The sequence below is a fragment of the Triturus cristatus genome, chromosome 3_2 (assembly GCF_964204655.1).
Source record: "Triturus cristatus chromosome 3_2, aTriCri1.1, whole genome shotgun sequence".
Classification (NCBI taxonomy): domain Eukaryota; kingdom Metazoa; phylum Chordata; class Amphibia; order Caudata; family Salamandridae; genus Triturus; species Triturus cristatus.
Genome location: NC_140584.1, coordinates 725419285 through 725435956, shown reverse-complemented (window position 1 = coordinate 725435956; position 16672 = coordinate 725419285).

The window sequence follows — 16672 nt, the reverse complement described above, 5'->3', positions numbered from 1 at the left end:
AACCTTATGTCATGGGAGTTCTTTTTATGGCCCTCATACGAGCTTCCCTTAAAAGGATTATTGCTTTAATGCATAATCATTGGGCATTTTCTTTTCACAAGTCAAACAATTAATCTCACTGGTTATTCTGCCACGAATTATGCCAATGTTCTTATACATCCCAATACTTTATCTTCTTGGTTGGGGAGCCGTTACGGTCTAAACTATTTATTCTTTGGACTGATGCTAGCCATTCCCATGAAGTCGGGGGGTAAGGGAGCACCCACTTCAAACATATATCCCATCATGCTTACAACCTTAATGCAAAAAGTAAGGATTTTTGTTTCTTATGCAATTTTATCGGTAGCCCTATGTCATCATTTATTTCACCTGGAAGGATGATTTTTATTTACAAGGCAGTGGTACCTCAATGAGTTTTCCCGGAGCACCTGTTTTTGCGAATATCGTTATGTCTAAATTCAAACAGGATCATATTTTCACTGACATAGAATGGAATTCCAACCTTATTTTCTACAGGAGATTCATTGACGATATTTTTATAATTTGGAACAGCTCCCAGGGGGCACTGGAATACAAGGATTGAACACGAAGAATGCACAAATTCAGTTCACGCATTCTATAAGCACCACCAGTTTATCCTTTTTGGATATGTTGATCACCAAAATCTGTTACTAAATTGGAGACTTCTATTTATAGGAAGGTAATAGATAGAAACAATTTGCTACTATTCTCTAGTTTTCATCCACCTAGTCTCATTCATAATTCACCATTTTCACAAATGCTAAGAATTAAAAGACTCTCATCTACCTAAGAGGCTCTTAAAGCAGCTACTGACATTCAAGTAAGCAACTTTAAGAAAAGGGCTACCCAGCATCCATACTTATTGAAGCACAAACAAGACTTTCCTCTATCCAAAGAAAAGACTTGTTGATGACAATGGCAAAAGCACCACAATACTGTGTGTTTTTTGTTTACAAGTACTCCATGAAGTCAGCCGCAATAAAAAAGATAATTAGAAATCGATGGGAACTTCTACAGAATGAACCTGATTTCAAGAATTTGTTTGATGAACCACCATTATTTGCACATACAAAACACCTTAATATTAAAGAAATGTTAACACATCCTAAAAGTGAACAGAGTATCATGACAACTGGTAGCCACAAATGTTTGAATTGTGTACTTTGCAACAATGTCATTACTGGGAACACAATCACTCATCCACAGACGGGCAGAGTCATCAGGCTAAACTTTTCAGGAGATTGTAACTCTTCTTTTGTGATTTATAGCATTAAATGGCCTTTTGGCTTAGTTTACATTGGCAAGACTGAACACAAGTTAAAAGTCAGAATAACCGAACACAAAAGCATGATTCGAACTAAGAATTTCAAATCAAATCTAGCAACACATTGGGTGGAACAAAAACATAACATAGCACAACTCTGATTCACTATTTTAGAGATGCTACACAGAAACACTGAGGTAGATAACTCAAGATTATTATCCCAACATGAAATCTGGTGGATTAAACAGTTAAATAGCATGTCCCCGAATGGGTTTAATGATAAAATCGAGATGAATTGTTTTCTCTAGGGTGGTATGTGGATCATGACTATGATGGTATTATGTACATGCTGTGAATCACTAACCACAAGCTATTTTCTGTGCAATGATCTGGTGTATACATAGTGGTTATCATTCAACATTGTTGTGCATAATTGCAATGTTAAATTACATTTGTATTGAATCATTGACTAAGAGCCATTTTCTGTGCAATGATTTGGTGTTTACATAGTGGTTGGCATTGCATGTCGATTCAATGATCAATTGGACATAGCATGTCTCTAATTTTGTTAAGTGTTCCCAAGTAACAAGTACACAGAATTTCCAGAGACTGAGTCAACCTTCATTGATGTTTCATAAATGTGGTAGTTTTGATGCTTTAGAACACAGTAGAACATTGTGGCTCAGCCATTATATGAATCATAAACAAGAAATACAGATACGTTGAGGCACAGATTGATGCATCTGATGTTGTTCATGAAGTATAGCATTTTGAGTAAAGTTTTTTACATAATTATTATATACAGAAAGGCAGTATGAGACACCTGTTTCACATCTTAAAGGGCACAGTTCTTCATTCTAATTCCTATTTTCGTGAACACTTGTTCTTGTGAATCGGTATCTGGTGTTTGTTGGCCATCATTGGCATCACGATATCAGTGCATTCTATTGTGGGCAACCGTACATTATGTTATTTTTTATTTTATTTTATTTAATATTTTAATTCTATTATTTTTTCTAGGTATAGGCTTTCATAATTCTGAATACGGGTTTTAAGTTGTATTGGGAGCATTGTGTTAGCGCATAAAGTGTTCGCTGTTAAGAACTGATAAGGGTCGCTAACATTAAAAACTATTATGTCAAGGAAGAGAGTCAACATTGGATTGTGGGCACGTGACTTAGTAGCTCAGAGGACTCACGGTGTGGGGTTGGACCTGTAGAGCTGCTTATGGATGACTGGCATTCAATCACGACTTGTTTCAAATTAAGACATTTCAAGATGACGACCGTCAGTCCATGAATGTATAGTCCATTTTCTGGTGCAGTTCTCGCTCCCTTTAAATGTCGGTTAAACTACCCGCTCGGATTAGACGTTCAGACCGTTGTTGGAGCAGAGAGAGTACCAGAATCCCGGTAGGTTGGTGAATGAGTGTTGATTGAAATATCTCGAATCTGATGTAGACATTGTGAATACATGAGTGAGGACTTTGCGTTTTTGCATTACAGAGCTAATTGAGTCACTTTTTGGAATATTTGTTCGAATATTCGACTGGGGCTATATTTAGGTAGTTTATAAGTTTCTATTGTGCTGTTGGCTGGCTTTGTTTGGGAAGCAGCACATCGTGTTGAATCATTGTTGTTTCATTATACTTGTACAGTACCAGTGGATGAATTTTGAGTGGCATGGTCAATTTCTACGGAGCCAGGAGCTGAGTTCTGCATTTTACAGTCAAGTAAGCACTGTCACAGTGTTTTATATATCGTTTAGAGAAGCATGAAGTGACGTGATTGTCAAGGGACACTTTGGTTATCTCATATTACAGTGCATGATTCACTCAGGTGAAGCGGGTTTTTTGTTACAAGTCTGCACATGTTTTAGTTTTATTATTTTGTAGCAGTATTCGGGCAGCATTGTAGTTCAAAGTTTCAGAGCACAGTGAAGAGGTGAAATACCAGATCACTGTTGGAGCTTTAGCACACAAAAGGGGTATATTCACAAGAACGTGTGATAACTACCGCAAGAGTAGCGTAACGCAACTTTCAATATCGCAGCCCATCATGGGAAAATAACCCCGTGTCAATGTGGAATTCTCAACAAGGCGGTAGCATGTGATAGACACCAGATAATGCATCAAATGTCAGTTTCAAAATCAACGCCATGCCGCAAAAATGCAAAATGCGAAAATTCATGCGATGAGGCCAATCGCGGTACTAAAAGTAGTGAAAACCAGCCACAGGCCTACAAATCCCACGTGTCTTGCAGGAAAATACACCATAAAAAACACAGAAACAATAAACCAGAAACAAGTCTAAGTACGGAGCAACATGGAGGCACCCTGACCCAGCGCAGAGGACAACACAAACCCCTCAACCCCCACAGACCACCAGCAAGGAACAACGGGCTCGGGGAAGGCCAAGGAGAAAAGGGAGAGGAAGACGGGGTGCAGACCGCAGGAAAACAAGACCAGCATCACGGAGGTGACAGAACACTATCAGCAACTGACCCACAAGCAGACTGCCGTGAATGCAGCCGGAGTGTCGAGGAGGCCAACGGAGGAGGCCATGAGGCGCCAGCAGGACGTGACAATCTAAACCAGGTACAATCCCACTGCCAATAGGAAGGCAGCAATGGCGACAGGAGGTGGCAGTCCAGCAACAGAGGAGGAGCTGGACGAAACCCAGGCCACAGTCATCAGTGTGGAGACGGTGCAAGGAGTTGGGAGTACGGACACAGCTCGAAATGCACGCATATGACCTCACGTCCGTCATGTAGTCCAAATCTACAGAATCCAGCACCTCACAAACAGTCACAATGTACATTGCCAAACAGTCTGCATGTAAGCCAGAACAATGTGCCAACATACATGTCAACACAATGTCAACATGCATCTCCCCTTCACATTGCACAGGGGCACAAAACTCCTCCAGCAGAGAACAGAAGTCAACACATCTGTGATGCCGGAGAGGACCACCACACCGTCGACTCCGACGCCCTACAACAGCCCAAGGATTTCCCACGCAAACCACCACCAGGACCAGGGCAGACAAGCTACTCAGAGGAGAACACAGCCCCTGCAACAGACCACACAGCAGGAAACACACGCAAGCACAGCTGGCACACAACACTTCACCAACCCACAAATATCACCCCAATGCTATGTGTCAGCACGCCAAAAGGAGGTGGTCCAACAGGTGGGGGTGGGTGCCGAACCCATAGAAGGCGAGCTAGAACACATATGTAGGTGTCTATCACCCTCAGGGACCACCCACACCCCACAAATGAGACCCACGCTGCCATAGACACACATGCAGATGCACATTCACAGTACAGGACCACGCCCAGGGGTTTGCACATAGCAGTCACACACCCACGTTGGCGCGGCGTACGACGGCCCTGGCAACTCACCTTACAAATTGAGTGGGTGACGACAAAGCTACATGTCCAAGCTCGAACCTGCTGCCTGCAGTGACATGTCTGCATCCGATGTACATAGCACACTGTATTGTCCTAGGGCCCAGGGCCCTCATGCATACAACAAGACCACAGGGACACAAGTAGATATCATGTCGAACTGGCTACGGGCACGTGTGCCTGGCCCCTTTATTGGCAGGGCCGCATGTACAGTGACGCTTGTGCTGGATGTGTGTGGGGTGAGTGTAAGTCAGTCCACACAGAATGCTTGGTGCTGGCAACAACTTGAACATTGGACACCAGTGCAACAGCAACATGATGGGAGCCGGAGTAAGGACAGAGGTCCTTCAATATTCAGTCAGGAGGTTCCGTGAGTTGCAGTGCACAGAGGTAGGGGCACTAGAGATGAGCATGCTCATGTGAAGGAATTGCTAGGATTGTGTCCTTTCGGGTTAGTCCTGATGCAGATGAAGTGGGGTGTGTTACACCTGCATCAACTTTCTCATCAATGTCCCAGGTCTCCCACTCTGCCTGAGGTGACAGTTGTGTCCTCAGTCCACAGCGCAATACCCAGTAATGGTTCTGGGTGTGTAGCTTGACTACCACCTCCAGTCTGCATTCCTGCCTTGGGGATCTTGCCTCCTGCCCTCCCATTGTCTGTGCCATCTCCCGTACGCACACTTGACACATCTTCCCCATCATATTCCCAGGTCTTCCACACTGCATGAGGTGACATAGCTGTGCAACATCTCCACAGCACAAAACTCAATCACTAACGGACAATGGCTTGTGGTGCACTAAGTCACTGGCACCTGGAGTGCTGAGCAGGGTATCAGGCCGATGATGGCATCCACGACAGGTCTGAGCAACTCCGTAGGTCTGTCAGGACCACGGTATCAACTCTGGCAGATGGCGGTTGGAGGTGGTGCTTGCGGTGGTGGCGTGTGCCTCCTGCGGTGATGCGACATCCAGGCCGGTCAGGACCCGAATCTATGTGTGGGCCCTGGTGGCCTGCAGTTGAGGTCGGAGTCTGTGGACAGCGCAGGGCCACAGACACATGGCGTTGATGACCCCAAGACCACCATCACAGAGGTCATCCAATGTATCAGATGAAGGGGTCCCAGACCTAAGCAGCACAGAGTTAGTAGCCCCGGATGCACTGTGGCCAGCACAGGCACCCTGCCACGGGATGGTGATTTGCAGTGCACTGAGGTAGGCCCACGCACAGTGGGCGGGTCCTCATCAATGTCCAAGGTGAATGTGGCATAGGCTTGCGGGGGACAGAGGAAGGTGTCCTCCAGGGCAGGTTGCAGAAGGTGTGATGTCATCAGGCAGCAGCAAATGGAGGAGTGGAAAGCGCCACCGTCGTTTTCACCACCAATTTGGTATCAGCTACATGAGGCTGAAAACAGCCCCTAGTCCATAGATTCAGACGCCACCAATGTACGAACAGAGAGTGTCCATGAATGTCGGGTAACACACTTAGTGGCACAGGTGCTGAGCGGGGATGCAGTCTGCAATGATGCGGTACACTGACATGAACTCCACCATTTCCAAATCAAGACTGTGACCTACTGGACCGCAGTGGAGGCCGGAGGCAGCGGTCAGCATTGGCCCACAGCCACGTGTCATTGGCTGGAGAGGCACAGAGTTAGTGATACCAGGGCAGTTGTCGGTAGTGTTCGATCACCTCTGTAACGATGATCCTGTTCCCTTCAGACTGCAAGGCGTCATCCTCTTACGCCTCTCCGTGTATGCGTTGACATGTATTCTGCCTTTTGAATAACCCATGTTCAATTCCAAATCTGTGACCCACTCATGCGCAGTGTAGGCCGAGGGCAGTAGTCCGCGTAGGCCCACAGACACATGTGGTTGTGATGCCATGCACAGACTTGTTGGCACCACATCGATGGGGGTATAGTGACTTGTCCTTTGCCTTAAATGGTGTTTACTGCCATGGTGTAATCAAGACTCAGTTCCAAATGTGTGACCTACCTGACCGTGGTGTAGGCCTGAGGCATCGGTCAGCATGGCCCATTCACCGAGTGTTGCCAGCATAAGTTGGATGGCCCCACTGGCCTACGTAGTTCAGGTTCAGTGGCACCACGTGTTTGGACACCTCTGTGTATGTGACCCGGGTTTCGTCCAGACTGAGCCGCATCTTCCTCTTACTTCTCTCCGTGTGACCACTGGTGTGCCATTTGTGATTTGCACCTAGGTGCTGGATGTAGGACCTACTGGTCCGCAGGGTAGTCCTGGTCCCTCATCCACGTATCGCCGGCTGGTGTTGAACAGGGTTAGTGGCACCACATGTCGCCGGCTGGCGTTGAACAGGGTTAGTTGCACCACGTGTCGCCGGCTGGCATTGAATAGGGTTAGTGGCACCACGTGTCGCAAGAACCCCATATGGAACTATGCCTCACTGATGGGGTGGAGCCTGTTGCTGTTGCCACTGGCCCGGATTTGGGGTCACTGCCCTTAATGACTCAGGACACAGTTTCACATATGGGACCTACTGGGCTGAGGCGGCAGTAGAGTACGTCAACGAAAAAGGACTAAAGTGAGCCTGTCGTGGAGGCAGTGATTGTCTGAGCAGACTGCCAAGGCTGCGGGACTCGGCCTGGATCTTGCGCCGGAACATAGTGAACCCTTCTTGACATACGCCGGTGTCGGCAGGTGATCAGTGAGGCCTGGCTGTGCAGGGGCGGGCCAGACGGGTTTGTGGTCCAGACTACTGGGGTCCGGCAGGCGCAGGCAACTCCGCTCAAGAGGACGGTATCTGCCTCATGGAGGGGTGAGAGGCGCCGCCCTGGCAGAGACATTGGGCTTTCCGGTAGAGGACCACGCCCAGGGCTATCTGCTTTTTATTCACACCCCTACGCTGGTGTGGCGTACACCGGGCCATCCCACTCCGGTCATGCTTGGGGGGGCGTAACAGGCAAGATTTCCATGAGGTCCTCCACTGGCTATGGTGACATAGTTGCATCCACTGTCCACTACACTCCAGAGGTGTATGTTGCCATGGATATCGGTGTGTGCTGCATACTGCGGTCTGTCCAGCACATCTCTGCTACGCGTGGAATTGTGTACTTTCCCAATCATGGTACTACTGCATCCTTCACACATGCCTGTTTGACACCTTTCTCCACATTCGGCTGTTGTGTGGCTGAGGTGCCATGCCATTGATGGCTCATGTTCACGGCTTGGCCAGGTAACCATTGTGAGTTGTTCTGTCGTGTCTGGTGGGTGGGCATATTGTTGTGCATGTTGGTTGTGATTTTGTGACGTGTGCATTGCCAGAGTTGTGATTTGCATGGTTATGGAGTTGAGGTGAGTGGGGTGTTCATTTGGAACTCGCCAAGGGGCTGTGCATTTCCCTTGTTGCCATCCTGGGTACGCTGGTTGATGATGGACGGTCGGATGAAGCAGGAATCATGCACACTGGCTGTGTATTTGAAGGTGACATTGTTGGAGGTTCCACGGTTTTCTGTTGTTGCCTGCACATTGGGGTGGGATGTGTGCTTTCTGTTGTGGTGATTGTGTGCTGTGACACCAGGGGGCACAGGTAGGACATGTATTCTGTGGGTTGACCCCAACACATGCGTGCATCCTGCTATGGCGTATGTTCCTTGCTTGGTCTCCAGCGTGACCTGCACATTGTGTTGGACGTATAGGGACTGGGGTACCAGGGTGATGGTGATGTCCAGGACAGGTGTGAGGGACTTTGATGTGGCTGGCTGTGAGACTCCTCCGACTCTGGTGGGTGTTGGTTGGGGGGTGCCAGGGGCCAACAGGTGCAGCCAAGCCAGCAGCTTGGTGTGAGGTGGGATGTTGGTTGTCTGTGCGGATGGTACGCTTCCTGGGGGTCCGCTGTCTTTGTCTGCAGTGCGTCTGTGGTGGTCCAGGGTGGGTGTTCTGGGTGTGGGTTGTGGTCCTGGCATGGTGTCGGTGGGTGTTGTGGCCCTCTTGGGTGTCGGACCGCATGATGGGTGGCTCCATGGCATCTGTTTCCCTTCTGATGTGGCCCAGGGCTGTGCTCCCTTTTGTGGTGCAGGCTGTTGTCCGACTTTACACCAGGTCAGAGCAGGTGTAGATTTACTCGTGTTTTTATCGCAGATCTGGCTGGTCATTGAGAATGTTGAGGTGTGATGTTGTCGCAGCTTTTGGCATGGGAACGCCCACTCTTCATCTCATTAGCGATAGTTGCGGGGGGCCTCTGTGGCGATGTTTTTTGCAGTTGCTATCACGGGTAAACTGATGCTGTAGGCTGTTAGCACCAGCTTGTGAATGGGGAGGTACTTTTATCATGACTGTGGCTGCGATAAAGTGCCGTTAATTCGGTGATAGCTCCTTGTGAATATGCCCCCAAATTTCTTTTATGGGAAGTGGTTTCTCTGTCTGTTTCATTTTCTATCTCTCAGTCTGACATTCGCTCTTCACAGACATACTTGTGGTATGGTTCTTGTCCCTATTTCACATGGAGCATCATGCATTGATGTGGTTGTAGACTTGTTCATAATTGCAGAGGCTCCTGAAGAAGGGGTTATATATCCCAAAATGCATTGGGCATTACTCATAAAAGAACGCTGAAGAATGTCAAGCTTTGAACAAGATGAAAATCAAGATTTGTTGAACATCATCTTTTGAAAACAAATTGAATGTTGTTTAATATGCAATCATTATTGTTTATGTTAAATGAGTTCAATGGAGAAGTTTATAAGTTGTAATATTCTTTAAAATGTGCATTAAGTGTAATTAGTAGTTTAGCAATCTTTTGCTGTAAAGCCAGGTTTCAGGTGAAGTTTCACTTGTGTTTTTGTTTCTGGCTCTCCCAATAGCCTCTGTGATGTGGATTCACGATTCCTTATCTTATTTTTAGTTTCCTTACACTGACATGCAGCTACACTATTTAGTCTCCCCCTAATGAAGGCCTTATAGGTAAAACAATATGCAGAGGGGGGTCAAACCTCTATTTAACTGGAAGAATTCTCTAAGAGGAGTATTCAGTTTATAGTCCTTCTCGGGGAAGCATGTGTTTTATCTAACATGAGCCCTAGGCTAACGGCTGAATTGTCAGATAGGTGTTCCGGTATAAAGTCCACTTTTTTTGTATTTCTACCTATTTTTTCTGTCCGCTAGAAAGAAATCAGTTCTAGAAAGATGTCTATATTTTTTGTTGTGGAAAGTAAACCTTTGTCCTTTTTCTCTCTTCAGCCTCCAAATATCAACAAGGCCTATATCTTCCATTATTCGCTTTACTAAGGCACTCATTTTAGGTGAGTTGGCCATGCTTTTTGTGGTGGATTTGTTTAGGACAGGGTCTATTGATATGTTGAAGTCTCCTCCTACTATTATGGGGAGTTTCATCTTTAGAAGCTGATTATATAGGGCTTGAAAGGGGACAGGATCATCTATGTTTGTCCCAGAGTAACCCACGAAAGCATGCCAAGAGCTATAAATTGTAACCTTTACAATCAGCCATCTCCCTTTTGGGTCTATTATCAAATCCCCCACCAAAGCAATAATGGATTTCTTAAATAGGATTCCTATACCCTTAACACAACATGTCTGGTTAGTACAAACATATTGATCTACCCATTTTTGTTTTTTCATTGTACCTCCCATTCTCCTCTTAATAGGTGTGTCTCAATAGGATTATAACTTCACTGTCCCCTAGTTTCAAATACTTAAAGATTCATGTCCTTCTATTTTTAACTCTGAGGCCATTAAAATTCCAAGTTAACACTTTTATGGATACCAGTTGATGACTCTGACATTAACATCAAGGTAGGGACCTGGTTTGTACCTATATGATCTCCATAAAAATCCCTGACATTTTATTTTTACAAACGAGGCTCAATTCTTTTTTCCTTTTTTTCCCACATGCTCCCCCACCCAGTGCTTAAATATTACACAAAGAAACTAGTGTGCCAGTGACCCTCCCTGACCTAGAGACCTCAATCTGTACCCATTGGGTAAATCTGCGATGATTTATACATGTTTGAACTTTCTTTTCCTTAGACAACTTTTGAAATTAATCATGGTGTGCTTTAATATGGTCCACTAAAATTCCTGCTTCAATTGGATCCCTTATATGTGCATTTTGTTAGGATAGGGGGAGAATGGCGGCTGGCTGATAGTGCCAGTCTGGAGCTCTTGGGTCTCTAGGCAATGGCGCTTTGATTACATGTCTGCTCTCAACAGTGCTGATTCCCCCTGTCTCTCCTTAAACTTACAGGCAGGATTCCCTTCAGCAACTGCTTTCGTCCATGGTAGAACAGAAGGCTCATAGGGAGGTACGAGCTGTGCCAATCTGAGGAGACCAGCGTTGAGGTGTGGCTCTGTGGGTAGAGACAGCGTCACAGCTCAACAGGGATGGGTGAGCATTGGCATGCATTTGCTTCTGGTGTGTTCCAGGAAGCATTGAGGCAGGCAGTGTATCGTCGTCCCTATTCCAATCATTTACAGGGATGCCAGCTGGGTTCAATAGAATGGAGGAAGTCAGCAGGCCACATATGATTCTGGTGAGTGGTCGGGGATTTGGAAGGAGAAATCCATGAGAATCCTCTAACTCTCCTGCATCCAGGAAAAAGACAGCAAGGAAAAAGCAAGTCCACTTTTGGTTCGGGGGCTTGGAGCAGGACGTCTATGATCCCTTAAATGTTAGATACTCATCAAGAAATAAGCACGTTTTGACAGAAAATGCTTTGACCACCTCGTCACTAGTGAAACCAATGTTGATTACTGCCTCCCACAAACGAGAACCAGTGGGAGATCAAAGGGGTAGACAATAATCCCGCCTCTATAGATTCCCTTAAAGCCCCCTTAAACTGGTGTTGAAATCGATCTGTAGAACAATCTAACTTTAAGGACTGTGCGAGGGGAAGCGCTAAAACAGCATAACGCATCAAAATCACTCCCTATTTATGCTCCTTCTTTAAAGTCCATTTAAAAAAGGAAGAGGATCACTCCTTTTTAACTACTAAGCCACTTTAAATCAGAAGTCTAGCACCTGTCATGCAGAGCAACAACATTGCCAGTATGGGGGAGACAGAAGAAGGTAGAGAGACATTAGAAATCAGTTATAGATTCCAAGTGTTAAGCCAAGAACCAGCCAAGGACCAATCTCACCTATAAGCTCCTCATTTAAAGATTTCTAGTCCACAGTTTCAGAGACATGAAGGCCGACCAGGTGTAGAAAAACTAACTGCTTGTAACGCTAATAGAAGAAATGAGAGGAAAATTTGCATCATCAGAGAAAAATCAGGAAAAGATTCAGGAGACATGCAAAGCCTTGGAAGACAAAATTAATAGAGTGAGGCCAACCATAAGGAAATAAAAAACCTAAAAATGGGTGTAAAAGAGAGGCACCCGCAAGTTCTCCTTTCCTCTGAAAAGGGTATATGTTATTTTAGGGCAAAAGGGATCTATTGCATGTGGCCCCAATAATACAGGGGTGAGCACAATGGTGCTGTTTACAGGCTGTACAGCATCACAATGTATGGAAAGCCTATTGCTGCTTGCAGCAGTGTTGTGCTTATCTTATAGACTGGTGAGGATGAGCAGAACTATCAACACTATGTACATAATTTTTTACAACAGGTCATGGGTTGTTTTTCAAGGCATGCACGTTACATGTCTTCAACTCAAAGAGAACAAATGTCAATTATTCTTCCCACAGTCATATCTCATAGTGCAAGTGTTTCTTTCCAAGGGAGATCTAATTAAGTTTAACCTCTATATTTGGTTCATTCTTAATCATAATAATAGGCATCGCTTATCATGTAGGAAGCAGTGCTCTAATGCTTCAAAGGCTAAAAATCTGCTTTGGAGGTTGCTTGCATATAGATGTCTTTAAATTATGAGTTGCAATTTGCAAATAGGTAGTAGAACTTGTGAAGGAGATGAGAGCCTAGTGCCGATGTCAATCTTCGAGATGCTGAGGAGTTTCCAGGGCCAGCTCTTTCATTATGCCGCAACCATGTGGAGTGGGATGATGAGTCACTTCATTATGAGATACCGTTGAAATCAATTCCTCAACCCAAAAGACAATACTCAATGAAACATGAAGCTAAAAAAACAAGTTAGGGAAATCCTAGAACAACTTGAATACTAATGTGTAATAGAAAACTGCACCTCATCAATGAATAATGCCTTGTTTTCTCTAATGAAACCAGACAATCATACAGTCTAGTGTGAGACCACTGACATTTAAGCACATCTACTTGCACATTTGCAGTACAAAATGTACACAGTGCTACACTAATGAATAACATAGTTCAGAGAAAACATAAAACAACACTGAGTAGCTCACCTCGATTTTTCTGCCAGAATATAGCGCCTGGAAGCAATTCAGCACCTGGCTCACAGAGTCAATTTTGTTGATTTCCCCAGGGGTTTGAGAATAGCCCTGGGCTGTTTTCAGCCAGGTAACTGACTTACTTCAAAACTTTGATGAAGAGGCATCATCCTGTGTGGATGGTAACTAACTAACAGACAATGAATTGATGGAACACCTGGACAGAGAAGACCGCATATTTTTAGGGTTTGCTCACCTGGGCTACAAATGTAATTTCAAAAAATCAAAAATTGCCCATCTCAATGTCCAATTTTTGGGAAATGACTTGTCAAGTGAAGGCAAAAGCGTAGTGACCCCTTTTTTTTTTAGAAAAATGTGAGTTACTCCAACCCCCAACGACTCTGAAAAGACCACAGTCCATTTTAAGATTTTAAAATCTTGGTAGAACATACATTTTGGATTATGCAGAATGTGTAAAACCATTTTTACGACTCGATGAGACCAGACTTTTCAAAAACACATTGGACAGAGGAATCCACAAACCTTTTGTGTTCCCTACAAACTGATATGATAGCTTCCAAACACTTACACACACGTGTAAACATCGCAAACCTGGTGATCCACATAGTCGCTGGTTCGACCAGATACACTTATATCACATTCAATGAAGGTGATGCAGTACCTATAGCATTCAAATCTCATTTTATATACACATGCTGAAATGCTTTTTGCACCTAGTGAGAAGATTCTCACTGCAGTGCAGACTGCTGTAGTGAGAGAGAGCACTAGCTCCGGATAAACTCATAGTTGTCATGATCCCAGTGCCAACCTTAGAGGCCATAACCTGGGCAAGCATTCCAAATGCCATAGCTTTATATCCACGATTGTTACAATGGTCTAAATCTGTCACTGCAACAGATTTAGACTACAGATTTGACTCTACATTACAAACACAATACTTTTTGCAGTATGAATAAGAATATCCTCTGTCGAATGAAATATTGCCTCTAGATTAATATGATAATATTATTTACACTGGTGGATCTGCACAGCCTGCTGTATGAATAAAGCACCAATATTCCACTGTATACGCAATAGTACAAGGGTGCATGCATGATGGAAAATTCCATCCTGAAAAAAACCACTTGTGGTCCCTGTGTAACTGCACAGCGCAACTGACAGAACTAATGGCCCTGTTACTGGCACTAGAAATATGGATCATGGATTCTCCACATGCATAGTGTGTGATTCATATTATTGTGTCCAGTCAGATAATGAATAACTTCACTAGTTGGGCCAGAATTGATTTCGAGATTCAAATGATTGCACAATCAAGCACAAGATGCTTTGGGAACAAGTGGCAAAGCTGAAAGACTTCTTGACACGGGCTCATGTGATACACACATTGAGTCATCAACGTGTTGGTGTTCATGTTGCAGGGAATTCCATGTCTGATGAAGCCACTAAGGCAACAGTTCATAGTGCTGTCATTGATGCAATCACTTGTTCTAGTATGAGAATAGACAGAGACATCATGGTGGCTGTCAATGCTGTGCTCAATTACATACACCAGCTGAAAGGATTTCCATTCAAGTACATGTTAGATGCACAGAACATTCCATATGCTCACATTCTAGGAGTGGGGGATAGAGTAATACCTTACAATCTGACAGGGCTACAAGTACATATTAATGGCAGTTGATTCAGTTGCAGGTATGGCCACAGCGGTCGGCTGACACCAAACTCTTATCAAAGACTTGCGAGTCTTCATCGGGACATACGCAGTTGGCACACTACATTCTGATGACTGTCTGGCATTTAGCTCTCGGGCTTACAAAGAAGTCATGGGAAGTTTGGGTGTGGCCTCGCGGTAATCATCCTGAGGGAAACGCGGTAGTCGAGAGGAAAAACCCTGACTTAAAGCAGTCTTTAACAGCAAGGGTGCCAGGCTCAAGTCAGTGCTGGGTCCATCACCTATATGGGGTCCAAAGGGCACGTAACAAAATGCCAAGAATGTCCCTGGGTGGCCGGCCTGCATATGAAATCATATTTTAGGTGAGAATGTGGCCCCAGACCTCGATAATGTCAGCACAGTGGTAGCAGACACACCACTTTACATCAATTGACGTTTGGCTATTTCAAAGGGACTAAGGGGCATACCAAAAGGCGGCGATAAAAATGATTTTATTGCTGTATCAGCAAGCTCACACTATCACGTGAATCCTTGCCTTAGCGCCCTTTCCCGTAACGCCCACCTTTGCATCTCTAATGAGATGCAAAGTGGGCGTTCCGTCCCAAAATAACTGGAGAAATGTCGCTAACCGACATTTCTCCAATTATCAATGGGCACGCTAACAAGCATAGCGATAAGAAAAGTAGCTACTTTCCTTACGCCTGCTTTTCCTTTGACTAAACAATGTTAGTCAATGGGTGGTGGATTATAGGGCTGAGACCACCCAGCCCTATCAACAAGGATATTGCGGTTTTCCATGGAACATCGCTGGAAAACCAACGATGTTCCATCGAAAACATCGCTATCACAGGAATAATTATCGCCATTGCGCTATGCGTTGGTAATACAGCGCTAGCATTGCGATAATTATCTGCGATAGCCGGCGATAAAATTCCTCACGCTAAGGGCGGCCAGCGATAATTATCGCTGCCGCTTGTTAATATGCCCCTAAATTAATTCCGGGATGAAGAAAGCAACATCCAAGTAAAACGCACCACCACTGGGTAAGTGAAGGTTGTTCCGGCAAGACGAAGGTGGGTCTAGAAGATAGGAAATCTGGGCAGGGAAAATATTGCAGACAAAAAATAATTTGGGCCATCCTACAGAGCACCTGTACCTGTCCTGGCTGTTGAAGGTACTAGAACTGTACTTCTCCCGCCCCTTTGTGATCAACAACACAATAGGTTTGTCTCCATTCATCTAATCAAACTACATTATGTGGCCAATTCTCAACAGTACGCCACTTGGACTCCTCGGTAGCCACTGCTCTCCTCTTGGTACTACACAGGAGGTTCAGATGAAATGAATCGATTGATAACTTAAGAAGATTCCACCCTTCAACAAGAAACCGTAAATAATAATGACTTATTTCTCCTCACTGTTTCAAAAGTTGAAAAACAGTTGCGCAATGGTTTGCTTTTTTCTGTTTTTGACACATCAGATGCAGCCTCAAATTTTTACAGGCTTGCACTTACATGTGTGAAAAAATATATGCTTGCAAACACCAAGTTGATATATTCTGCTTCTTTTCTTTCCCAGCTGTCTGTACAGTGATATGACTTTTGGATAGAAACAATAGATACAAAATCTGTGTAGGGGACAAAAGATTGACAGCTTCAGGAAACTGAGGCCTTGTATAAAGTATGCCTAATACCAAAGCAAATGATTTTTCTGAACAAAACTATGCTATAAACATCATGTCTTGGAATAGCGAAGATAAAAGACCTGAACAAACCATGAATTCCCACATTTGCGCGGTTTGACAATTTACCGCACTACACATGCTATAGTGAGGACACATTAGATGCCATATTATGGAATGGCTCTTACAATTTATCAGACCCCAATTGGAAGGGATGGTTGGTTTGTCCTTTAGACACTAATGGTGGTCAGTCCAGATTCCTGGCTAACGCCAAATGATTTAAGATCAGTAGACCAGACCAAC